The sequence below is a fragment of the Simochromis diagramma genome, unplaced genomic scaffold (assembly GCF_900408965.1).
Source record: "Simochromis diagramma unplaced genomic scaffold, fSimDia1.1 OVJJ01000618.1, whole genome shotgun sequence".
NCBI lineage: Eukaryota > Metazoa > Chordata > Actinopteri > Cichliformes > Cichlidae > Simochromis > Simochromis diagramma.
The window spans coordinates 4,817,765-4,834,580 of NW_024387423.1; the positions used below are offsets into that span (position 1 = coordinate 4,817,765).

General features: G+C 39.5%; 1 long non-coding RNA gene across 13 annotated transcripts in view; it reads left to right on the forward strand.

Moving 5' to 3' along the window:
* Nucleotides 1-16,393, forward strand: part of LOC120722077 — a 115,523-nt gene extending 99,130 nt beyond the window's left edge. For 7 of the 13 annotated variants that reach the window (XR_005693327.1, XR_005693332.1, XR_005693330.1 and 4 more), the window contains one exon: nt 6,720-8,678. This is a non-coding gene — a long non-coding RNA (uncharacterized LOC120722077). Of the gene's footprint in view, nt 1-6,719; nt 8,679-9,405 lie in introns of those variants that run through there. The other 6 variants (XR_005693331.1, XR_005693337.1, XR_005693336.1 and 3 more) reach the window with 4 other exon arrangements.
* Nucleotides 16,394-16,816: the final 423 nt, after the last annotated feature.

Here is a 16,816-nt window from a genome sequence, read left to right on the forward strand (position 1 = left end):
ACACAAAGACATGCGGGCCACACAAGCGTGCGCGTACAGACATGTGCAAACCCAGATACTACCATACAATACACATGGTGTTTTTGCTCAGTTGAACCATATCTAAAATAGCTTGCATGAAGACCATTAAAGAAGAAGAAAAAAAATCCTCCTCAAAACTAAAACAACCCTTAAGACCGTGCGGGTCTGGTAGGGCTGATGATTCACCGCAAGCTTCCCTGTTACTTCTATGAGACATGCGATGCAGGCTGCGCCTTGTTGTCCAGAGATAACAGATTAACATGATTGCTGAGTGAATCATTTGCACTCTAGTGCTTTTGACATGGAAGATTCTTGAGGCTTTGATACTTGCACAATATTTTGAAGGAGTGGAGCAGTAAGATGTAATTCTGTTGTGACAAAATCAATTTGGATAAAAGCACAATGTAAAAAGCAAGAGTGGCATGAAAATGAAGTATTGGTTACAGCTGATAGGGAAATTGTCTATTTTGCCTCAGAGCTTTGAATATGAGTGCATCTTCATTTTTTTTTCATAAAAAGAGTGAAAATTTGAGGAATGGGGAAAAACAAACATACTGTGCTTGCTGCCCAACCCAGTCACGTGATGGGTTTTTGTGTTTCACATCCAGGATGCATTTAAATGTACGTCTGTAAATCAAAGCTTTTTAAAATATACATGAAGTGGCTCAGTATTCTCCGAGAATAGTTGTAATCTGGAGAGATGTGTCCTTGTGTCTTTGCTTATGGCCCATGTTGAACAGGGACATTTGTCATACTTAAAAATTTAATTTGCTCTGTTGCAGCTCCTCCACACTTATTTATCTAGTCTTATATGATATGTGAAAAAGTGTAAGAGGTGGGTCACTGGATCCTTCTTTTCAAGGTTCATCAAAAACTAGTGACAAAGAGCTGTTTTTCCCCACTAGAACTCCATGAACAACAGAATCTGTCAGTAATAAAAAATACCAGCAATTTATCTGACCCTTGCTGAGCAAGCAAGACACAAACTTGCAGAAATACGATGTATTACTGCTCCCCCTACAGTCAACTCACAGTTAGACAGATAGCCACTTATATTTGAGTGGTGATGATGTGTCTGTTCGTCACACGAAAGCAGACACACACAGAGACACACAAAAAAAAGTCGGCGCAGTCCTGTGACCACCCACCAAACTTCAGCTTGTACCATCTCCTGTAGGCTGCAAGAATGCTGGAGTGACAAAGGCAGCACTTTAGACAGCTGGCACAGGTTCAGGTGTGGGCCAATAACTTGCCTGCAGTGGAAAAGTCCTTTTGTGACTTTGCAGTCGAGACAGGCAGCTCTGTTCTTCCCTGCAGCAGCACTCACATTTCACACTCAGTTTGAGCATTTGCAGTATGTCAAAAATCCTGACTGAGTGTTTCGCTGACATGACTTAGACAAGGATTTCTTTCTGCATTTGAGGAACAAATTACTAGTGACGGCACAAAAGTAGAACCTTCTTGAATCCATGTCCACTCCGTCTAGATTCTTGTTTTTCAGTCTGAACCAGTTATGTGCATGTGCGGTTGTGTATGTGCTTAAATGTGTTCATGTCTGTGCTTGTTTTCCTGTGAGATTTATTTGCATGTGTGACTGCGCGTGTGACCCTGTGTGGCTGCGTGACCCGATTGTGAGTCTACAGTACTCGGCAGAGTGAGTGAGGTCTGTGAATCTGTTTTGCTTTTTTTGGGGTTGTTGTGCAGCATGGCCTCATTACCCAGGTGTTTACCCCTAACCACAGGAAGCTCTTGTCAGTGACGACTGTCTGCCGGCAAACATTGCCTGAGGGAAAGAAAGACAGGGAGGAAGGAACCTAGCAAAAGAGAGACAGTCGAGGGGAGGCATGAGAATCAGAGATGTCTGTCTGTCTGCTTGTCTGTCTGACTATCTATATATCTGTATATACTGTATATGCTCTATATATATATATTTCTCTAAATGTGTGTGTGGTTGTGCCAGTCAAACCTTCACTGGCAGGTCACTGGGTTCTTCTGTTTCTCCACCAGTGAAGGGAGGGAGGATAAGAGACGGGGAGGGAGAGAGGAGAGGAGGCATACAAGCTGCTGACAGGGATTTATGAGCTGATAGTGTCAGACTGCAAGCACAACAACAGTCTCCCTGTCTCTGCCTGTCTGCTCATGGAGGGAGAGAGTGACAGAAAGAATGGAGGGGGTGTTGGAGGAAGAAGTGAGCCAGCAAAATGAGTTGAAAATGAAAGAGCAGAACAAGAGAGGAAGTGAGCCAGGGAATAAGGCAGGATCAGGATTGGGATGTTATTTTATTTGATTCTTTCTTTGTCGTTTACTCTTTTCCTTTTATCACAATGTGTTTTTTTTTCTTCACAACCCTTCATTTACTCGCCTTTCAACATCACCTTTGTATGACTTGAATTGACTGTTGCGTTGGCTGATTTTAATTGTTTAGACCAATGATGTGAGTAAGAAACAGAGCGTTTAAGGCTGCTGTTGGTCTTGCATGGCCAAGAAGATGATGATGATGATGACAGTACAAACACTGTACAGAGATGACCAGACATTCATATGCTGGATGGTAACATTTCTTCCATTGTGTTGTTGTGACACATCAGTAGCTCAGATAAAGACGGTGATTATGCGTTTGATAAGCTGAGGCTACTGCAATGAAGTGTGAACGGTTCCATTTTAAGAACTGTGCAGGAATACATGCTAGCACAACTGTTCTTTGTAGTTGTGTGTCTGTGTGTGTATGTGCGTAGAAGAGACAGAGTGGCTGTTTAGATATGTCATGGTGAATCACAGCTACAGTGTTCACTGCTAGATGACACACAGTAATATATAGTAGTTGGACTGTCTGACTGTCTGGCGTATGAGAGATCCATTCTGGAGTTAATTTTGTCTAATTAATGTTGTAGGATAAATCCATAATAGCTGTCTTTAGTTTGTTTCACAATATATTCCCATGTGGCTACAGTTAAGAAGATAGCACTTAATTCCCCTATTATCAGTATAAAATCTTATCTTATACTACACTTGCATAGTGAATCTTATGGGAGTCAGTACTGTAACTATATATCTAAGCTACTCATCCTTTGCGTTTAGGTATACTTATGGTATATTTCAACTTTTTACATGTGGCACAGACATGCTGAGTGCTGTTGTCTGTTAATCGCATATTCTTAGGCCTAAAAATATGTTGCACTTATAGACAACCCATAAACTTAATTTCCAAAATTGATTTCCAGTTTTGGAAGTTGTGCCTGGAATACCATGCCCTGTTGAATGTTATGACTGTGATAATAACAGTGATCCAGATGTGAAGTCTGCCAGACTGGCATGTTGGGGGAAAAAGCAGCCTGACTGTGCACAGCATACATGCCCCCTGGGAATAATACAGACATCTAGTGATTTATATGTCAGTTCTTTTTTTTTCTTTTTTTTAATGACATAGTATTAAAGAGTAGTGATTCATGAGGCTCTTTTCATTTCACATCGAAACTCTGACTTGTTTCAGGCTATAGTTTACACTTTCCAGTATGCTTAGTAATGATCCTACAATAACTTTCCCAGAATTTCAAATGCCAGCATCTTTCTTTTTGAATTCTTGTCTGTAGATAATAGTCACAGCCCCTGTGCTCCAAATATTGATTCAGTGACGACAACGCCAGTTGGGCATAGATACCCTACGGTGCAGATCCTTCATAAGAAAAGCTGGCCCTGTGGTTGGTGCTTTTTTCCAACCAGTAACAGTACAGCGTGGTAAGGAGAGTGACAGTTTGGGATTTTTTTTAAATTTTTGGACAGCTAGTGGTAAAAGATAAGGGCAGAAAGCAAGGCAACCTATGAAATTTAGAAAGAGCATGTTGCACTGTTGAGGCCCAAATCTGAGCTGCACTGAATGTTATCACAAAGGTAGTTTGGATCCTTTCACCTCCTAGGACCTGGCGTCCACATATGTGGACATCACATTTTGGGTTATTTAGACCAAAATACTCAATTTTGCTCTACAAGGGCCTGATATCCACTTACGAGGACATTATACTGCTACTGTTCTATCAAATTTTTAAACAAATATCCTCATATGTGGCTCTTATTTTTCTTAAAAACAAAAACAAGGTAAAAAAAAAAAAAGATCTGGTAATTCTTTGTATTTACGTTAATTGGGCCCCAATATGCCCAACTATCAAAGAGAAATTAAAAATGCATGCCGTGGAAGAGTTTGGGTCTTAGGAGGTTAAAAATTAACTTGATATTCCACCAGTTTCAAACAAATATCTCATCATAGGAGTATGTACTATAGACGTATGTGCTATGTGGTAGTCCTGTTATAAGAATTCTGTTGCTAAAGGGGCAACGTTAAGCATCTGTGGTGATTTGATGCAATACCTGTTACTCAAGGTAACCAAAAGATTTCAACGAAAGATAGCAACTGTTGTTTTTACCCATCATATTTCTGCTTTGTTAAAACCCGGCCACATGGGGGCCACAAACATACCTCCTCTTGTCTGAAGAGTCGCAAACATGCAGATCATCGGTAAGAATTGTGATGTGTAGTGAGATTAGGTAACAGGTGAAAGAGAGCTGGGAGAGGTGGAGGTTTTCACCAGTGAGAAGAGGAAGAACAGTACAAGCGCAACATTTCATGTGTCACAGTGAGAGGGAGACAGGTGGAAAGGTGAAGATGCAAGGAGAGAAAGAGATAGTGAAGGTAAGGTTGTTTATACACTAGGGGTTCACCATTCCAGAGAACAAGCAGTGCACAAGAGAGGTGAATAAGAGAGTGGAGGCAGGGTGGGGTGGGTGGAGACGAGTGTTTGCTGTGATTTGTGACAGAAAGACAGAAGCCAGAGTGAAAGGGAAGGTTTACAAGATACAGTGGGGCAAAAAAGTATTTAGTCAGCCACCGATTGTGCAAGTTCCCCCACTTAAAATGATGACAGAGGTCAGTAATTTGCACCAGAGGTACACTTCAACTGTGAGAGACAGAATGTGAAAAAAAAATCCATGAATCCACATGGTAGGATTTGTAAAGAATTTATTCGTAAATTAGGGTGGAAAATAAGTATTTGGTCACCTCAAACAAGGAAAATCTCTGGCTCTCACAGACCTGTAACGTCTTCTGTAAGAAGCTTTTCTGTCCCCCACTCGTTACCTGTATGAATGGCACCTGTTTGAACTCATCATCTGTATAAAAGACACCTGTCCACAGCCTCAAACAGTCAGACTCCAAACTCCGCCATGGCCAAGACCAAAGAGCTTTCGAAGGACACCAGGAAAAGTATTGTAGACCTGCACCAGACTGGGAAGAGTGAATCTACAATAGGCAAGCAGCTTGGTGTGAAAAAATCAACTGTGGGAGCAATCATCAGAAAATGGAAGACATACAAGACCACTGATAATCTCCCTCGATCTGGGGCTCCACGCAAGATCTCATCCCGTGGGGTCAAAATGATCATGAGAACGGTGAGCAAAGATCCCAGAACCACATGGGGGGACCTGGTGAATGACCTGCAGAGAGCTGGGACCAAAGTAACAAAGGTCACCATCAGTAACACACTACAACGGCAGGGAATCAAATCCCGCAGTGCCAGACGTGTTCCACTGCTGAAGCCAGTGCATGTCCAGGCCCGTCTGAAGTTTGCCAGAGAGCACATGGATGATACAGCAGAGGATTGGGAGAATGTCATGTGGTCAGATGAAACCAAAGTAGAACTTTTTGGTATAAACTCAACTCGTCGTGTTTGGAGGAAGAAGAATACTGAGTTGCATCCCAAGAACACCATACCTACTGTGAAGCATGGGGGTGGAAACATCATGCTATGGGGCTGTTTTTCTGCCAAGGGGACAGGACGACTGATCCGTGTTAAGGACAGAATGAATGGGGCCATGTATCGTGAGATTTTGAGCCAAAACCTCCTTCCATCAGTGAGAACTTTGAAGATGAAACGAGGCTGGGTCTTCCAACATGACAATGATCCAAAACACACCGCCCGGGCAACAAAGGAGTGGCTCCGTAAGAAGCATTTGAAAGTCCTGGAGTGGCCTAGCCAGTCTCCAGACCTCAACCCCATAGAAAATCTGTGGCGGGAGTTGAAAGTCCGTGTTGCTCGGCGACAGCCCCAAAACATCACTGCTCTCGAGAAGATCTGCATGGAGGGATGGGCCAAAATACCAGCTACTGTGTGTGCAAACCTGGTAAAGACCTATAGTAAACGTTTGACCTCTGTTATTGCCAACAAAGGTTATGTTACAAAGTATTGAGTTGTACTTTTGTTATTGACCAAATACTTATTTTCCACCCTGATTTACGAATAAATTCTTTACAAATCCTACCATGTGGATTCATGGATTTTTTTTTTCACATTCTGTCTCTCACAGTTGAAGTGTACCTCTGGTGCAAATTACTGACCTCTGTCATCATTTTAGGTGGGGGAACTTGCACAATCGGTGGCTGACTAAATACTTTTTTGCCCCACTGTATTAGTGAGACTTGCTATGATGTATGATTTGGAGACCGTGTCACTGAGAAAACAGGAGGCGGCAGCAGAATTGTATTCCTAAGATTTTCAGTGGTGAGAAAGTGGCAACCACTAAAGGGAGAGAAGAAGAAGATATTCGCCTTCTTTTACCCTTTTGAATTAATTGAAACTTTTATCCATAAAGACTAAATGCACTAAAATTAAAAATTCTTATATCTGTTTCTTATGTATGTGTTTGCACAGTGCAGATCTACACAGAAGCTTACAGGAAACTGAAGAAGACGGGTGAGGTTAAAGAGGACAGCACGATGGAAAAAACAAGAATGAAAGCAGCCAGTGATAAATATTAACTTTTGTGGAACATTTTGAGCATTTGCATCACTAAAAGTCCTCATATATAGCTGTTTGCCATCGCTTTAAACTGCTAGAATTTGATTTTAAAAATACGGGTATCATGTAGCGGTTCGAGTCAGAAGCTCGGAATATGCAATCACATCTGTAAGAGTTACATTTCGCAACTCATTGTATCTCTGACTGCAAAATAAAGTTTGATAACAATCTGTTTTTGTGTTATTAATATGTTGTATGGAAATAAAGAAAAAAAACAATGAAAGCACTTTTTAAATGCTTTTTTGTAAATCTGTTTTTAAAAAAAAACAATATGTCTGCACAAGGGCCTGTAATTAAAAGGGAAAAGGGCCTCAGTGTGGCATTTCCTGTATGCTATAGGAACATCACTGTGGATTTTATGTGAAACATTCAGAAGTGGTGGATGTCACAACAATCATAGCCACTAACCTGTGCTAGTCTGGTAAAACACGCTAAAAGCCCGTTGATGTCGAGTCCCTTACTGGGATGAAAGTCACTATTGTTTCTGTTTCTGTGCGCACGCCTGTGTTTTTGTGCGTGTGTGCACATGTGTGTTTGTCTGCCCTTACACTGATCTGAAGAGAAAGTAGTTTCAAAGGGAGCGACTCACATGTAATAACATGCACTCGGCAAGTGACAATCCACATGCACACACACACACAGGTGAAAGGTGACTAAATTCCCTCTTTATATCTTTACATTGCAAATTCTTCGTTGAACAGTGTATCTAGGAAAAGTTCCAACACAACAGTGTATTCACATATATACTCTCTATATATGTGCATTTTAACTCTCGAGAAGTAGCTTTTACAATTTGACCACAAGGGAACAAATACTACATTAAGAACATCTATTCATACAATATGTAAAACTCTGGAGAAGTATGTCCAGCACTGCAAAACATCTAAAGACTTCCACTTTCATCGTCACAACATAGATTATCAATGAATATTGCATTGTTTTGAGAAAAAAAATCTAAAATAACATAAAGAACTTTAATGATCACTCAGGAGACTCGTGAAAATATGAAGCTTTACTTTTCATATGAGAATACCAGCAGTCTGGGAATGCTCAGAGGTACAGAACCAAGTGCCTCTTCCTCTGCTTTCAGAGAGAAAAGAGAGAAGAGAGGTAATTATTTTTCCTTCCACATCTGCATCTTAAAGCTCTTTAAATAGTTTAGAGTTGAGCAGCTCGCTACAGTATGCTGCGATAATGATGGTGGTGACTTTAGATGAAAAATATCTCACGTCTGTAATTTGATTTGAGTTTGATCGGAGGTGACTTTTAACTCATAGGGTAGGGAAACCTAGGCGTAGGCTTGCTTTTACAATATGCTTATTGACCAGTTCTTTATCCTCATAGGGCCAATATAAAAACAACAAGTTCATATCGCAGTACCAAATATGAAGTCAAAAATCCCTATACTATAAAATGCTGCAGCAGGCTCCTACTCAGCGCAGCGCCATGGCAACTCAATGCACAATTTTATGTTAATCCATCCAGAAGTTCTTTAGAGGTTCTTTAGCTACATCATCCTGTCCCATAACTCCACTGCCATGGCTAAAGAGTAGAAAAAAAGTGTTTTTTATATAAGAATGTCCATTTTCAGCCAGCATAGAGCATGTGAAATACCAGAGCAGGGTTCGCTTAGGGACGAACTTCGAGGCCGGCCTATCTTTCTCCTTCTATCTTTGCATGCGGTTACTAACACCAGCTTCCCTCGTCACATACGACCCCCCGCCTCACTTGTTCACCCACCATATTTTCCACCTACAGTTTATCGCACTTCCTCTTCTTCTGCTCAAGGCCCCTAGTCTGTCTGCCAGACAGGAAAAACAAAGACTTTGGGACTATCATTATGGTCCAAATGGTATATTACACTGTACCATTGCAAGGTACCTCATTGAATATTCAGTAGTGTTACACAGTATCTATTTAAGAAAAACTAAAATAAATTCATTAGATACTTAGGAAGTTATGGACATAATTTAAGTTAGCTTTCATCTGTGTCCTCATTCATGCAAACTGGTATTTGAAACACGAGCTGTGCTTTAAACTTTAATTTAATTTGGTAAAGAGCCGAGAAACACAGCCGACTTATCAGATGAACACACGTACAAGCACGCATGTTTAACTGCACGCAAGGTGTCAGTTGAATTGCTGTCCTTGTTTCACAGTTTCAGGCCAAGAATGAAACTATATTTGAGGACAAAACTCACTAATGTTTAAATTACATGCTTGACATCAAATAATTATCAAATAAAATAAGTAGGGCAACAGCTATATTTACCCTATCACATGAATTTATTCCAAAACTGGAATGATTTTATTGAAGTTTCATGTTTTGTTGGTCAATACCTCTCACTACGTAATTGCAATTTATTAATTAATTTAAAAAAAATGTCACCAGTATATATTTTCAGGCTTAAATAATTGTAAGAGACAATTAAGTGTGTAATAGTATATTATGACTGCTATGTCCAATTAATTGCTGGAATGTATCTTTTTCCACTTGTTAGCTGCCATGACTGTTTTTTTTCCCTCTTATGTACCTCAGCCAGGATGTGCACAAGTCTGCCAGCCGTTAACCCCACAGAGGAAGTGTGCAGGAAATGAGATCAGCCTTAAACAGAGGTAACGCCTAAGCCTGAACCACTGACACCAGACCAATAACTGTCACTCATTGCACCTGATGCAGAGATACTAAAAATGTAGCAAATAACAGGAAAGTAACAGAAAGTAACAGTAACAGAACAGAACAGAAACGATCAACACAGCAGAGCCATCAAAGAGAAAAGCAAATCATATGAAAGAAAACTAGAACTGAACTTAAAGAAGGGATGGGCTTGAAAAGACAATGAGATCAGATCAAATTTAGCAGAAGAGAACAGAGAAAAGAAAGATGTGCAGCTTTTAGAATCACACATATTCTGGTAGAAAAGATAACAGTGTTAAAGTTAGGCTGAATCTATGCGTAACCAAGACTACATTGTTGCATTTTGCTTTACAAGGCAACAGAATAGACTAAAACATTACAGCCAAGACCACATTAAAACGAAACAGCCCCGTGATGCTCAGAAGAAAGAAGAAAATTACTTGTATTAACTTTTAGATATAATATATTTGGAAAATATGATGTTTCAATAGCTAAAAATACCAATTCTGTGGGCAAACTCATACAGTAACTGCTGCTACGGCCTGTACGTATTCTTGTTACCATGATGAAAAACACATTTCGAAACTTCACAGAGGAAACCAGGCCTGGCAGTACTGTGTGCGCACATGTGGATGTGAGTATATGTTGTGCATTTCTATACACTGATCTCAGCACGCACATCAGTGCACATCAGAATGAAAAAGAAAACACTGCATTTTTTTTTTTCATTGAGCGCACAGACAGGAAGAAGGAGCAACCATGTACACTATATCCAAGCACAACAACTTTTTTTTCTCCTTGAGATGCAATACACAACTGCAGTTAGCAGAAACCTGCTTTGTTATGCTAAGTTTATGTTCTATTTTCATTAAACCCCTGACGTAGAGAAACTGTTCGTACGGCTGCTGGCCACACTGTTGTGATGGGTGCTTCCTCCAAACAAGCTTGCATGGCTTCGCTGGGATGCTCAATCTTGGCTCGGCAGCCCTTGAAAATGGAGCTCCCGTTGAACGCTACCACCAAGTGCAAAGTTCGCGCAGTTATTTGATTTTTGAACGCAAAAGGTGTTAAACCAGTTGAAATTCATCGCCACTTGACAGACGTGTATGGACACTCATGCATAGATGTCAAAAATGTTTGTTCCCTAAGTTGAAAGAGCATTTGTCCGGAAGGCGATTCTGCTCCGACGAAGAGGTCAAAAATGACGTTCAATGCTTACTGAAGGACATGGCAGCAAGCTGGTATGACATGGGCATTCTAAAACTGCCACAGCATCTACAAAAATGCTTCGACCGAAATGGTGATTATGTAGAAAAGAAAATAATTCTTCAGCCTTAAAAATCATGTAGATATTATAGAAAGTAAACAGAGTGATTTTCTAACGAAGACCTTGCTTTTGGGATTCCCTTCGTATATCAGAGACTCTGCAGTTGTCAATCACTTTCTTATTTACTTCATAACTTAGTCGCTTGAACTGCTCACCGATCCATCTGCTTGACCGTGTAGTGGCGCATGTATGAATATTTGTTGAAGAGCAGCTTTTGTATTAAAGCCACTCTTTTCGAATAAAAGATACCAGATAAGTAATGTATGCATGACCCTTTACTCAAATATAATGAGGTCCATTTTGTACTTAAGGGCCATTAAAAGTACTTAGTAAAATTTAGAAATGTTAATCTCTGTCTGCAGATGGGACTCTTTGTCAGACAGAAACTTGCCTTGATGAAAAAATAGCCAAATGCAGCAGAAGTTATGAATAATAATAGTGTAACAAAAATAATACTAATGTTTCATAGCTGTGAACTGTCACCTGACCGAAAAATATAATTAACATATGGTGATATTCAAGGCTTTGTAACACATTACGTGATTCAATGAGTGACTGATGAAGCGGGTAAATATACGAACAAATAAATGAATAGGTAATGAAATGATTAATTATTTAATTAGTTAAACAAACCAAGCAAGCGTCAGACACTAACAATGCTCAAAAGCATCATTATCATACCTGCATAATCACACCCTTGCACAAAATGTCACACGGTTTTAACACCATTTTAAACCTATTTATGTACTTTTAACCACGCACACCTAAATCCCACTTTGCATACTTTATTGGCATGCACTTCTCAGAAAACACACAGAACATGTGAACTCTTGGTTCTTAAATGACTATCACTTTGCTCCGCTCTTTATAAATGTCATGTTGTTGTCAAATTAAGATATTTATTTAAGACATACCAGTCTACATCCTACAATTTACCTTTAGAAGCAGCCCTGCTAGTGTGGAATCACTGATAGTTAAAGATTTCTAAAGGGACTAAAACAAAGGTTACAATTAATCAGAGATTCTCTGTTAGATCAAGACTTTATCTCCACTGGAAAATCAACCCCTGCTCCTACACATCAGTCTGATAGAAGAGTAGCTGGAAGACAATCAGGAAGAAAAGGCATAGAACAAATTATAGGGCCATGGGTGTGACAGAGCATTGCATTCCAGAGGCAGACTCTACACTGTATAACTCTCTGGAAGTGAATCAGTCTAATATTGTGATCCCAAATATCCACTGTCGCAATTCTTGACATGATGTCTGCTGCCATGTGCAAATGCCCTGACATATGTAGAGCCACGAGTGAGCGTAAGAAGGGTATCGTGAAGCATGTAGCTTTACGTTTTTTTGAAAACCAGTGGCTTTCAGTAATAGCCTGCCCCACTTCATTACCATCAACATTATCCAGATATATTTTTTGGTGTGTGTCCTGAGGTATAAAACAAGGCTTCCTTTTACCCATTAGGAAACTAAGAACCCGGCTTCCCTGTAATGAAGGGTGAAGAAAAAAAGGTGTACAGGGAAGAGGATAAAGACTAAAGAAGTTAAAATGTAGAACAACGTTACTGTTTGACCGATGTGTGCTTGTGGTGGTCATCAGGGTCATCATGATGAAATGCGGTGGTCAAACAATGAAGCTGTTCCAATTAGCAAAAAGTATTGCTGCATCTATAACAGCTTATTAAGGTTATTATTAAAGCATGCGTTTAAACAGTTTGGCTCACTGATATCGACGTCTCTTTTTCAAGCGAGTGTTTACACATAAACACAAGACATATACAGTTTAGGAGTAGAAGGATGGGCAGACAGAAATAATGTAGCGTCACAGGTTTTTGTAGCTCATTCAATTTCTAGGCACCATATTATTTTAAATACAGTTTTACGAAGTACCGTGTGACTAAGAGGCACAACTAATTTTAAAATGTCTTGCAACCTGACATCGAAAGCACTGTAGTTAAATTTAATCAAAGGGCCGGGGCAACCAGTCAGGTTTTGTAAATAAACACCTTACAAAGGTGCTCTCTCTCACTAGCCAAGTATGACCATGCCACTTTGCCATGTAACCTGGTGGGAAAAGCAACATCACCTTTGATAAACTGCAATTAACTGTGACACGCAGAATCAAATGGCTACAGGGTAGATGGAGATAAGTCTGAATAGTCATATTAAGTGTAATGTAATAAAAGGCAGTTTAAAACGGTCATAAATAAAAATCACAAAAAGTGACTGCTGACTTATTTTATGCCAAAAGAAAAACAAATCATGATCCTTAGCTTAGTGTCCAAATCTTTTTTATCTTTTCCAAAACATTAAAATACTGCTATCTTGGACACTTACAGGATAGTTGGACACTTGTAGGTAGTTAAGTCTTAACTAAATAATATTTGACTCAGATTAACAAGTGAAATAGAACTGTAATATGTTGATAGGATGAAAGCCTTAGCCGCCTCAGTAGCTCCCTGGATCAAGAGACTGTATTCTCAGAATTCTATTAACAAGTTGATCGCTTTGTTTTGTAAGCTGGCCATCTGTAACCCTGCAATACCTGTTAGGGCAGGTGACTTCACCAAGAAAGCAGCAGGAGAGAGAAACTATTCAAGTGAGGTCTTGCTCCACCAGAGGGAGAAAACCACGGGCAATATATATGCTCCTTGTGTATGTAAGAAAAACATATTTGATACTAAAGTCGGGCAGAAGAGATTCCTCCAGTGTGGGGCACACATCTGCACTCTCCTTAAAATTAAAGGTAGCATCCACAAGGTTTTTCACACGTCTCATTTTTACTTAGAGGAAAGACAGTCGCTACATCTACATCCTCCTCGTGTTTTCCCCCCTGTTTCAGTCCTAGAGTGGCAGTATGTGATGGACTGTGGAAGCACTTTTCTCTTCCTAGTGTGACCGTTTCAATACTTTTAATTTACCCTGAGTACTAAAAAGTGGAAGCCTGAACCATGATTGCTGATTATTCACCTGGACTGTATTCTGTATTCAGTATATTGTTTTCCCAAACAGGGCAAAAACTTATCATGATCATCTTTACATGGCACAAAAATAGCACAAGGATGTCCCTAGTGGCGTGCCATACTTCATCTGCTATTACTCTTGTAAAGACAGGGACCGGCAGCAGAAAGGAAGCGCTCACCTCTTTGTCTGATGCAAACACGACTAGCTTTGTGGAATTAACATATCTCAGCGAGACACATATTCAGTATTGAATATGTTTGTTGGTGACTGCAAGCAATAGGCTACCCCTCAGGGGCATAGAGGCATCAACTACCTGAGGATTGTAGGGTCCTTTGTTCTGATTTTGCTTATACTCTTATACAGTAATAGGATAGAGATGTCAACTTTACCGAGCTGGAATACAGTTATTTCAATTGCTGCTAGCTGGCTTATAATGTCTATACTCCAGCAAGAGTCCCCCTCTGCATGTAAGTTCACGAAATTGCAAGCAGTACAGTTGTAAAGGGAATCACATCCATCATAGCCAGAAGTGAAAATCCAGAGCAAGTGAAACAATTCAGGATCTCTGACAGATACGTCAACAGTAAAACATACATCATGACTGCGCAAACATACAGAAATATCAACACTTACATATGCAATATGATACACAGCAGAGGGAGTCTATGACAGAAAAAAGTATTAAATGACAAAGAACATATTCTATGAATCTTTAAAAAGCTATTATCAGTATCTTATTATATGTATACAGCGTATATATTTACATAAAATATGCCTTCTAAATGTCATTTGCACAGCATACTCTACTGTTTCATTTGTTCTAGGAAACAAGGGCAAACTAATTTAGCAAAACAGAGTCGGCTGGCTGATGCAACACAGTGAAATTTTAGGAGCAATCATGCACAATGAACCACTTCTGTCAGACCACCTATCGAGCTGCATGTGTGTGCTTGTGCATGTGTGTGTACAAATCAGTGTCAATATTTTTGTGTACTGTATGTGTGTAGGTGTCTAAGTGTGCACCTGTCACTAATGTACATAAGAAATTCATGTTTTCTCTGTTCTCCACTCCTACAGTGCAGCCTGAAGGCAATTTTCATCACTACCTCATGCAACTGCAGGTATCTATTGTGGCCTGTTCCTAGTATCTTGCTGAAGTTTTGGCTGTAGGTGATATGATCCGAAAATCCCTCCACTTGAGCTGTGCCATGTAATTTAAACTGAAATCCATTAATAAGTCTGCTCAGAACAGTGCTACTGTTGTGGCTTATTTGTCACTGTTGTAGGTGAAAACTGCTATTATTTTTGTGTATTTATCCATCCATCCAGTCTGCCAAGACTCATGTCCAGACCCATATATGAGGCATGAAAATAAATAAATAAAGGCTTGGAACTGACTTGACGTCAGATCTAAGCACAGCAGGCCATTTATTTTTTAAAGGTGCATGGTTAGATTTGGAAATGGGTGTATCACAATCTAAACTGCAATCTTTGTAAAGTAGTTTGGTTCCCAAATTTTACCAAACAGCAAGTGAAAGCAAAAGTACACAAATTAAGGATGGAAAAAAAAAATAGTGCCCGAATGAGAGGAGCCAAAACAGAGTCAACAAAAAATGTATAACACAAATGATTTTTGTGTCTTGATAGACATGACATGGATTCTAACTTGAGCTATGGGTTGCTTTTACAACAGCATCAGATCAATCATAACCCATTTTTAACACTTCTAGGGTACATTTGATCTGTTTCTCAACCTGAAAAGCCTGGCTCAGTTTAATCTAGTTCAGCCTCCCTCTTTCTCTCAGTTTCTCTGCTCCATTCCAGCTCCTCTCTGAGAGTTGATCACCCTTTGGCTACTCTACTTGATTTCTTCCATGACTCTATACTTTTCTAACAGCTTCCTGATTGCCTCGCTCTTGACCTTTATATAAAGATGAAGCTGAACATGAAACTCTGCATGCCCACAGATTAACCCCCTAAGTAACTTGAAATATTGGAGACTTAGCTAATAAACAAATGCATTAGGAACAGGGTACCATACAAATGTTGTGGTCCACTGAATTTTATGACATCTTCAACATAAAAATGTGGATGACATTATATTTAATGTTTCTAATTTGAGCTTGGTTCATTCTGCCTTTTTCCTTTGTCTCCTGTAATGGCTAAAGATCAGCATTTTTTCATTTAGTATAATGAAATCATTCAACAATGAAATATCACTGAGCTTTTTAACAATACAGCTGCAATACAATCTATGTCTAAATATATGTAGTTAAAAACCATTTAAATAGAATGATGATGCAAATGTTATGTAATGTTATGTTTGCATAACTAGAGTACTTTAATACAATATTATATTTGTCTAACACGTAAAAAACAACCAGACAGTTTTTAATTATTCCACCGTGTCTCTTTGTCCTGTCTTGCTCCCCATCACCCCCAACCAGTCCTATCAAATGGCTCCCAATCCCTGAGCCCCAGGAAAGTGAGTTTTGTCTTCCCACTGTCACCAAAGCGCTTGCTCATAGGAGGTCAAACGATTGTTGGAATATCTCTGTTTTCTCTGGATTCTCTGTTTTCTCTGTAGTATTGTATGATCTTTACCTTACAATATAAAATGCCCCGAGGCAGCTGCTGTGATTTGGTGCTATATCAATAAAATTTAATGTAACTGCTTTATTTATAAAATGATTTGCTATCTACAAAGTAAAATGTCAACTATTTAGTCTGTGGTATACTGATGGTAAGAAAAATAACTTTAGCAGCAGATTTGTGGCTGTGTATTGCACACTAAATCTTAATAAATGAAGCTGGCTAGCCAATATAACAAATGACAAGTCCAAATATGATAACATCTTTCCCTAAAAATCTAACATGGCAGTGGAAAAAAATGCTGTTTTGAGACTTCAAAACGCAGAATTGAAAACCAACAGGTGCTGCAGCACTGCAGACATTTCTATGTATACACTGTTTCTATAGGAGAAACAAGATCTTTACTGCATCTTTGATGAGTTGCC